General features: G+C 42.0%; 2 non-coding genes across 2 annotated transcripts; both read right to left on the bottom strand.

Annotated features, from left to right (window-relative positions):
• Positions 1-9,168: 9,168 nt before the first annotated feature.
• On the bottom strand, positions 9,169-9,240 carry trnap-agg (transfer RNA proline (anticodon AGG)). The gene has a single exon. It is a non-coding gene; the product is annotated as a tRNA-Pro (tRNA).
• Positions 9,241-9,824: 584 nt separating this feature from the next.
• trnap-ugg (transfer RNA proline (anticodon UGG)) lies at positions 9,825-9,896 on the bottom strand. Its single transcript has one exon. It is a non-coding gene; the product is annotated as a tRNA-Pro (tRNA).
• Positions 9,897-10,158: the final 262 nt, after the last annotated feature.

Below are 10,158 nucleotides of genomic sequence, written 5' to 3'. Positions count from 1 at the left end.
ACAGTTGAAGTCGGAAGTTTAGCTTAGCCAAATACATTTAAACTCAGTTTTTCACAATTCCTGACATTTAATCCTAGTAAAAAGTCCCTGTCTTAGGTCAGTTAGGATCAGCACTTTATTTTAAGAATGTTAAATGTCAGAATAATAGAGAGAATGATTTATTTCAGCTTTTAGTTCTTTCATCACATTCCCAGTGGGACAGAAGTTTACTTACACTCAATTAGTATTTGGTAGCATTGCATTTAATTTGTTTAACTTGGGTCAAACATTTCGAAGTATCCTTCCACAAGCTTCCCACAATAAGTTGGGTGAATTTTGGCCCATTCCTCCTGACAGAACTGATGTAACTGAGTCAGGTTTGTTGACCTCCTTGCTCGCACACGCTTTTTCAGTTCCGCCCACAAATGTTCTATAGGATTGAGGTCAGGGCTTTGTGATGACCACTCCAATACCTTGACTTTGTTGCCCTTAAGCCATTTTGCCACAACTTTGGAAGTATGCTTGGGGTCATTGTACATTTGGAAGACCCATTTGTGACCAAGCTTTAACTTCCTGACTTATGTCTTGAGATGTGGCTTCAATATATCCACATAATTTTGCTACCTCATGATGCCATCTATTTTGTGAAGTGCACCAGTCCTTCCTGCAGCAAAGCACCCCCACAAAGCACCCCCGCAAGCCTCCCCCTTTTTCCTCCAAACATAACGATGGTCATAATGGCCAAACTGTTCTATTTTTGTTTCATCAGACCAGAGGACATTTCTCCAAAAAGTACAATCTTTGTCCCCATTTGCAGTTGCAAACCATAGTCTGTTTTTTTTATGGCAGTTTTGGAGCAGTGGCTTCTTCCTTGCTGAGCGGCCTTTCAGGTTATGTCGATATAGGACTCGTTTTACTGTGGATATAGATGCTTTTGTACCTGTTTCCTCCAGCATCTTCACAAGGTCCTTTGCTGTTTTTCTGGGATTGATTTGAACTTTTTGCACCAAAGTACATTCATCTCTAGGAGACAGAACGCGTCTTCTTGAGCGGTATGACGGCTGCGTGGTCCAATGGTGTTTATACTTGCGTACTATTGTTTGTACAGATGGATGTGGTACCTTCAGGCGTTTGGAAATTGCTCCCAAGGATGAACCAGACTTGTGGAGGTCTACCATTTTTTTTTTCTGAGGTCTTGGCTGATTTCTTTTGATTTTCTCATGATGTCAAGCAAAGAGGCACTAAGTTTGAAGGTAGGCCTTGAAATACATCCACAGGTACACCTCCAATTGACTCAAATGATGTCAATTAGCCTATCAGAAGCTTCTAAGGCCATGACATCATTTTCGGGAATTTTCCAAGCTGTTTAAAGGCACAGTCAACTTAGTGTATGTAAACTTCTGACCCACTGGAATTGTGATGCAGTGAATTATAAGTGAAATAATCTGTCTGTAAACAATTGTTGGAAAAATTACTTGTGTCATGCGCAAAGTAGATGTCCTAACCGACTTGCCAAAACTATAGTTTGTTAACAAAAAATTTGTGTAGTGGTTGAAAAACGAGTTAATGACTCCAACCTAAGTGTATGTAAACTTCCGACTTCAACTGTATAGCTATAATAATCTCCAAGGATAATCAAATAAGAGTGTGTCTGAAAAACGTGTGGATTGTATTTCAACTTGGTGCTGATAACACTGATGAGCCTAATTCTGATGAATTTTGGACAAAATTGAGTCAATTATTGGAAGAAGTAGCAGAAAAAACATGGGTGACCCCTCATCTACTAGTTGGGTACACACAGGAAGAGGGGGGTCTGCTTCCCCAGGAGATTTAAAGCCATCAGTGTCTTGATTACTTGTTATAGGTTGACTCTCATGAAAACAGTGTTCTATGTTCTACGTCAGGCATGCAAGAAGAAAGAGATGAAAGATGGAAAAGAGGGTTAGGATGGAGGGGATTTGGTGATACTGACCTGCCTACTGTAAGTTCTTGTCACGCCCTGACCTTAGAGAGCCTTTTTATTTCTCTATTTGGTTAGATCAGGATGTGATGTGGGTGGGCATTCTAGCTTGTCTGTTTCTTTGTTGGCCGGGTATGGTTCCCAATCAGAGGCAGCTGTCTATCGTTGTCTCTGATTGGGAATCATACTTAGGCAGCCTTTTTCCCCACCTGTGTTTCTGGGTAATTATTTATTTTCTGTGTGTTTGTGTGCGCAACGCTTGCGTCACGTTCGGATTCTGTTTACCTGTTTTTTGTGTGAAGGTTTGACTTTATTAAAGATGTGGAATTTCAAGCTACGCCTTGGCTCATCTATGACAGGGAGTTTGAAGACAGCGAGCGTGACAATTCTAGTATTCTCTGTGGAGTATGGTGGATTTCAATGAAACACTAACAATGTTACAAACTAAAATCTCCTTCTCTCCTTTCTAAATAATCTAGATTACGAGCAGACAGTATCGCTAAAAAGCCATTTATTCCAATGCCTCGCTGACTAATGACAAAACAGGTGAAATAGTTCTGCACGAATGAAAACTGTACCTCTCTCTCATCCTCTTCATCTGTGTTAAATAAGAAGCACTGAGTCATCTTGGAGGAGACAAAGGAAAAGATTATAAAAGCTTCAACAAAACATTTGGAAACAAAACAGCTACCCGGCCTAATACATAGTCCATTGTGAATTAGCATACAGTACAATATAGTGGAGGCCTTATGTTCCAGTGATGCCTGAGAGCGTTTTCCTTATTTTGTCATTGCAATGTACTGTGATGTAAAGGTATGAGGAAGGTGACTTATTTTTTTGAAATGCTGCCAAAAGGATGATCAATCGCTTTTCATCTTCCACCAAAAACTAGACCATATGGATCACTTTCGGAGACGATTTATAGTACAGTATACCTACAGTAGGCATAAGTACCAGACCAGCCCTTTGTTATGCTTCAGTAAGCTCAAATAGCCTGGCACCAGACCAGTTTGTGCTATCTAGCCAACTCATTGTCGCTCATTGTAACGCCAAACAAACAGACTGGTGCCCAGGCTAAAGCTATTGGATCAGATGAGAGCAATTTAGACAGGACGGGATTTGATGAGCCTTGAAGGCTCTGGAATCTATTTGTGTTTCTCAGAAGACTTAATCCTATTATGTCAATCGATACATCCCACAGAGGTCTAGGAAGGGCTGACTACTGTTGCTTGGTGGATAGTCTCTGTGAGGTAACTTTCTAAGGAAAGGCAAACAAAACAGGCCTCTAAACTCTGTGACTCAGTTAATAAGTATGGAATCTTCCGCGGGTTGAATAGACAGTTGTATTGTGTCTGCTTTGCCTTCAATCCAATTTAACTGAATTATGCCTATTTCAAAGTCACATGCCATTAACGGTCATACGATTTAAAACATATTTGCTGAGTGGTGTCTGTTGTCAAGTAGTTTAGGAAATCTCAGACCATGGCAACATGATGGAACATTGGTAACATTGTGGGAGGCAACTGGTCTGTCTAAGGTAGGGATGGGCAACTTTGATGGGGGTGGGGGCCACAAAAAAATCTAAACTCATCATGAGGGGCCACAGTGACTCGTGGGTCTGTGTACCCACTCCCACATGCAGTCAGAGCCATCCCTAGCCTTTTGGGGGTCCCTAAGTGAAATTTTGTTAGGGGGGCCCTCCCACCTTGCGATCAAAACATTTTTAGCGGTCCCCCTCTTGATGGCGGAGAGAGAAGTTTTAGGGCTGCCAGTTGCCCATCCCTGGTCTAGAGAGACTAGTTGTGAAGGGCACAGTTTGTGAGCAGAACAGGATACTCGGCTAAGCCGCTATGGTGCCCTTATGAGATGGAGCTATATTATTTTTTTTAAATTCTGATCAGACATACTTACATAAAAACGTTAGGATTTGGGCTTTCACTGTTAACCTTCCTACAAACACCAACCTGTCACCTACAAGCTAATAACACTCTGAAAGAACAGCTGGGAATAATAGGCTACAGAACCAAAAGAGAACAACTTTGCAGATAAATAGGGAATTTCAAGTGAGGGAAGCTAGGATTTTTGACTAAAGAGGGGATGGGATCAGCATGGGATCGGTTGCCCGGGCGATGGCCTCCGTAGAGAAGAGCAAAGCAGGGCATGGGATGGTAGCATGGGGGAAAGGCTCAACCTCAGGCATCTAGAAGACACTAGATACTCAAAGTTTCTCTTCTTATTGCTTGGCTTTCTCCTGCTAGTCATTATGCCTATAACAAATCATACATTTTGGCCAACGTCAAGTGACATATTTTTACCTTGTCAGCTCAGGGATTTGATCTAGCAACCTTTACGGTTACTGGCCCAACACTCTACCCACTAGGCTACCTGCCTAGTGGAAACTTGATCGCCACTATAAAAAGCATCTAGACATTATCTCACATTTCTTTTAGACTAACATTTTCAACAGGGAAGATTTGTATAAACCTTGCTGTCTGTCTCTCCGACATTTGTAACATTGATTCAATATTCATAATCGATCTCCAGCTGTCCCATGGTAATGCATGTGTTGGGAATCGGGACGAGACAGACAGGCGGGCAGCGTTTCTCAGCCAGTTGAAATCATGGATCAGCTGGCATCATTTGTATGGATATACAAGGTCAAATGAAACGAAGCGCAGCTAGTTTGCAGTCTTTCCAGCTTCAGTTCGAAGTGATTGTGTTACTGTAGCAGTGTTGTTGGCCAACTCCTCTGAACAACAGTGTCCTGACGAGAGAGCACATGTTCTATGCCAGGCGAAATCGCGACCTCATTAGCTCATTGTTAAGGACGTATCCACATAAATGTCACTACAAAAACAGCTTAAACACATGCAAATGAAGCTACTGTTGTTATTCTGTCTGCACTGTTTGACTTGACTGTAAGTTAGCCGTAGTTGGCTAGCTAGCAAGCAAGGGATAAGAACGTTGCCAGACAGTATAGCATGGAACATGTGGAACTAACGACTGGGTCGTGTCCATAGATACAGAACAAAAAGACTAAACGACTGGGTCGCGACTCTGACAACCGAACCAATAGAACAAACGACCAGCCTGCTTGGGTAGCAATCCTAGATTTGTGTCGGGACTATATTTCATGAAATAGTATGAATAAATTCATCACAATAAAGTTTTTAATGAAAATATGTCAATCATTATTTGAATATGTTGGTAACCCGTTATAATGCCCTCAAAGCCGGTGTTTGGAGGATATATTGGCACAGTTTGCCGGCCGGAGACTAACAACACCCGTGTCAATATATCCTCCAAACACCGGCTTCTCTGGCAATATCACTTAAAGAAAAATTTTCACGGCACACGCGCCTGAATGCACTCATGACTCTTATTTAACGCGGACCAAAATTATGGTCTGTTTCCCTGAATTGCATTCTGAAAGCCTAACACTGTAATATCGGATTTTATAACTTAGCTAGTCATGTTGGCAATAGAACAGACTTTCAAATGATGCCCACCTGAACCAGATTGAGATTTATAATGGATGTTTTTTTTAAATTGCGTAAACAGCAACTGTAATTGTGTGATGGCGGGGATGCAAGGTTGTGTTCCAAACAAAACAACTACAAGTGTGCTTTGCTCTAGTCCGCCAATGGCACAGCTAGTAGAGCAAAAACACTGCATAGTTGAAGACTTCTTTGAGTCATAAAAGTGCATTGAAATGACTAGGAACTGTGCACACTTTGGATAGGTGTGTGTGGTCTCTCACTCAAACCCTTGTAATTTTGTTGTCTTATGTTGCACATACCATATAGGCCAATTCCCATAAGTGTAAAGCGTACATTTATTTGTTTGTGTTTCTGCTTGATCCTCATGGAATATTCACTAGTCTGTAATCCAAGTTGATATGCTCCATTTCACCATTGTTTGGAAACAAAGTTCATCAGTTTGGATTCCAGTCTACTTATTTACAGTAATATAGGTACTTGGGTGAACGTACAAATACTTCGTCCACTATGTATTTATACCGAGGGGCGCAGTTGCCTAGTGGTTAGAGTGTTGGGCCAGTAAACGAAAGGTTGCTAGATCAAATCCCCAAGCTGTTAAGGTAAACACCTGTCATTCTGCCCCTGAACAAGACAGTTAACCCACTGTTCCTGGGCAATCATTGTAAATAAGAATTTGTTCTTAACTGACTTGCCTAGTTAAATAAAGGTAAAAAAAAAAACTGAAAGTAATGTAAGTTCTTAAAAGTAGGGACCTCTTGCACTTTAATCAAGACGCATACCCTTAAACCAACAAGCCTATAGTAAGGTTAAACAACCAAGAGTTTAAATTATACTGCCTGACACGTGTATGTGGAATTCCTCTCATGTCATGCTGTTGCATGCTCAGTAAAACCGCTCAGACGGCCATCTAGTGGTTCCTAATAAGCACTGCACAAACATCGTCAGATATTGAAAAGGCCAGGTCACATTTCATGCATTTCGTTCAGCAAAGTGTCCCATGAGGGAGGTTTAGGTGTAGTTCTGATACAACAAAAAAAGCATGTACTGTACAGTATATTCATTTAACTTTCATCGGTATTCCTCAAGATTGTGGAGGACTACTAGGCAATTCAAGACCATTTGATGTGGTACAAGGACAGTATTAAAGTTAGAAGAAGTTAACATGTGTAAATATTTGTATGAACATAAGATTCAACAACTGAGACATAAACTGAACAAGTTCCACAGACATGTGACTAACAGAAATGGAATAATGTGCCCCTGAACAAAGGGGGGGTCAAAAGTAACAGTCAGTATCTGGTGTGGCCACCAGCTGCATTAGGTACTGCAGTGCATCTCCTCCTTGTGTACTGCACCAGATGTGCCAGTTATTGCTGTGAGATGTTACCCCACTCTTCCACCAAGGCACCTGCAAGTTCCCGGAAATTTCTGGTGGGAATGGCCCTAGCCCTCACCCTCCAATCCAACAGGTTCCAGACATGCTCAATGGGATTAAGATCCGGGCTCTTCGCTGGCCATGGCAGAACACTGACATTCCTGTCTTGCAGGAAATCACGCACAGAACGAGCAGTATGGCTGGTAGCATTGTCATGCTAGAGGGTCATGTCAGTATGAGCCTGCAGGAAGGGTACCACATGAGGGAGGAGGATGTCTTCCCTGTAACGATCAGCGTTGAGATTGCCTGAAATGACAACAATCTCAGTCCGATGATGCTGTGACACACCGCCCCAGACCATGACGGACCCTCCACCTCCAAATCGATCCTGCTCCAGAGTACAGGCCTCGGTGTAACGCTCACACTTTTTGCCAGTCCTGTCTGCCATTCCTGTATTAAAAATGTAAAACTGCAAAAGTCTGGGTAGCCATTTGATTAGCTGTTCGGGAGTCTTATGGCTTGGGGGCAAAAGCTGTTAAGAAGCCTCTTTGACCTAGACTAGGCGCTCCGGTACCGCTTGCCGTGCGGTAGCAGAGAGAACAGTCTATGACTAGGGTGGCTGGAGTCTTTGGCAATTTTTAGGGCCTTCCTCTGACACCGCCTGGTATAGAGGTCCTGGATGGCAGGAAGCTTGGATGGTGCCAGGTTTCCACCAGATGTTGGTTTTCAGGGCCAACATCTTGGTTTCATCAGACCAGAGAATCTTGTTTCTTTAGGTGCCTTTTGGCAAACTCCAAATGGGCTTTCGTGTGCCTTTTACTGAGGAGTGGCTTCTGTCTGGCCACTCTACCATAAAGGCATGATTGGTGGAGTGTTGCAGAGATGGTTGTCCTTCTGGACGTATAGTTATTTAAAAAAATATATTAAAAAATCTGCTTATCATAATTTCCACAATTGATGAATACCATGCATAATAATGCAGACAGTTCATGTGTACAATTGTTGCCTATAACCAGGATTGCCATTACCAAAATTACATTTTTGGCAAGCAATTATTATTATAGCAAACAATTATTGTGATTCATCCTATATTGTCCCTAACGTCATTACCCCATAGCAACAGATCTGGGATACATATACACACACACATACTCATCATACACACGCAACCACTTTCCCCCACAAACAACCACAAGGTCAGATGTTCACCAGTTGTTCCATCCCCGAGCCCAACTCAAGAAAGGACTTCATGTGCGAATGCATATACAGTTGCAACTGTTTGAGATGGCGTGCAAAATTTTGCAAAAATGGGAAGATTTTATTAACTGATGTCAAGTCCCAGCTGATGGAGATCAGATACACCCCCTTACCCTGAAACAAACACACACTGGTCCCCCTTTGTGACCATTTTTCCCAAGCATCTATGTGCAGTCAGATGTTTGATTATTTTGTTCCACCAGGGCCACAATAATTTGACCCCTCTCCTATTGTCCGAGTGTTACCCCCTCCCCATGGCTTACTGTAGCAAGTGTTGCCAGCACTGCCACTACCTGGGTGGGGGTACCTCACCGGGAATCCCCACTGGCTAGGTACAAGGTCATCAAGGTTCTCATTAGCAGCTTTGAGAAATTCCTTGTATATTATGCTCACCCATCAGGGGGCTTTGGCTTTGTAGGACCAACTCTGCCAGGCAGGCTCAGAATCTTGAGGGGGCGGTGCTGCTTTAGTGGGTCTCTGACTGCATTTATCTTCCTGTTTTGGCTGTGTATAGGCTACTTACAGTAGGCCCAGAAAACAGATAAAGCCTTCTCCTTAGTGTATGGGTCGCTCAGGTGGGGTGTAAAATGTATATCCCATATCACAAAATTGGAAGCTCTCTCTCAAAACCCCAACACAAAATTGAAAGCTCCCTCTCAAAACCCCTGCTCGCAGACACACATGGGCTCTGGGATTTGCAACCATTTTCCTTTTTCACTCCACACTTTTCCAAACACTAAAACACACACCCCACCTTACATCACTATACACCCGCACATACCTACATACTGTGCCTTCTATGTCCTCTGTTTGCTGTGTTTTTATCCCTACCATGTTGTGTTCCACTTCCATATATTTAGTATTTAGCTAATTATCCTTTCTTCTAATGCTGTCTTATCTATTCATAAAATACTATAAATAGAACGTTGAATACTAATTATTTAACAACTTGAATATAGTATAGTGTAGTTGTAGTTTATTTCTTTACAGGCTACCATTTTCCTATTGTTACAATTTCTCACCACTTTATCAGTGACTTTTCAATTACTAAAGTAACCACATTAACCAAATATAAGCAACCTTTTCCACCAAAATTTGGGCTCGTCCGGGATTTGAACCCGGGACCTCTCGCACCCTAAGCGAGAATCATACCCCTAGACCAACGAGCCATCATTGGAATCCTTGTCCTACAGTTAAACTTTCGTCTCTTCCTCCTCATAGGTCTGTGTGTTCATTTCCAGAGTATGTGATGTGGCAAGTTTTTTCTGAGTACAGTTCTACTGTTAGACTGCCCTCTGGTGGTAGTCACAAACACTGTTTTGGAAGTTTTACATACATTTTCAGATTTGCAAACAAAACCTTTGTGACTGACATGTTTATGAAGAACTGTAGGCTTGCTGTTTTATTTGTTGGGTGGAAATTGAGGACTATGCATGACTATAGTGTTACAGGTAAACATAGAATTTTCACAGTGCCTGACAGATAAGAGAATTTATAAAGTAGACTTGCCAGTTGTTGACAGTCCTTATCATACTATAGTTAAGCAATCGTGCCCGAGGAGGTGTGGTATTTGGCCAATATACCACGGCTAAGGGCTGTTCTTAGTACGACACAACGTGGAGTGCCAGGACACAGCCATTAGCCACCAACAAACCGGAATGGGAAATCTCACCTCATACGTAAACTTCTCCTTGTTCTCATAGGCTCTACATATTCATAAACTGAATAGAGGCAATTTATTTCCTCAAAAAGAGGGCTCGTCCGGGATTTGAACCCGGGACCTCTCGCACCCAAAGCGAGAATCATACCCCTAGACCAACGAGCCTGTCGGAAAAATAGTACAGATAGAATTTAAATTCTGATCCCTTCCACACCTGTCACTGATGTCAAGTATGCGTGAAATCTGAGGTATGTCTTCAGTGAAACTGAATGTTTTTATTTATTTATTTTATTTAACCTTTAATTAACTAGGCAAGTCAGTTAAGAACAAGTTCTTATTTACAATGATGGCCTACCAAAAGGCAAAATGCCTTCTGCGGGGACGTGGGCTGGGATGAAAAAATATATAAAAAAATATATTTTTAAAT

This window comes from Salvelinus alpinus, chromosome 15, assembly GCF_045679555.1.
Source record: "Salvelinus alpinus chromosome 15, SLU_Salpinus.1, whole genome shotgun sequence".
NCBI classification, from domain to species: Eukaryota; Metazoa; Chordata; class Actinopteri; order Salmoniformes; family Salmonidae; genus Salvelinus; species Salvelinus alpinus.
The sequence above is the reverse complement of the archived record's forward strand: the minus strand, read 5'-3'. Positions and strand labels throughout refer to the sequence as shown.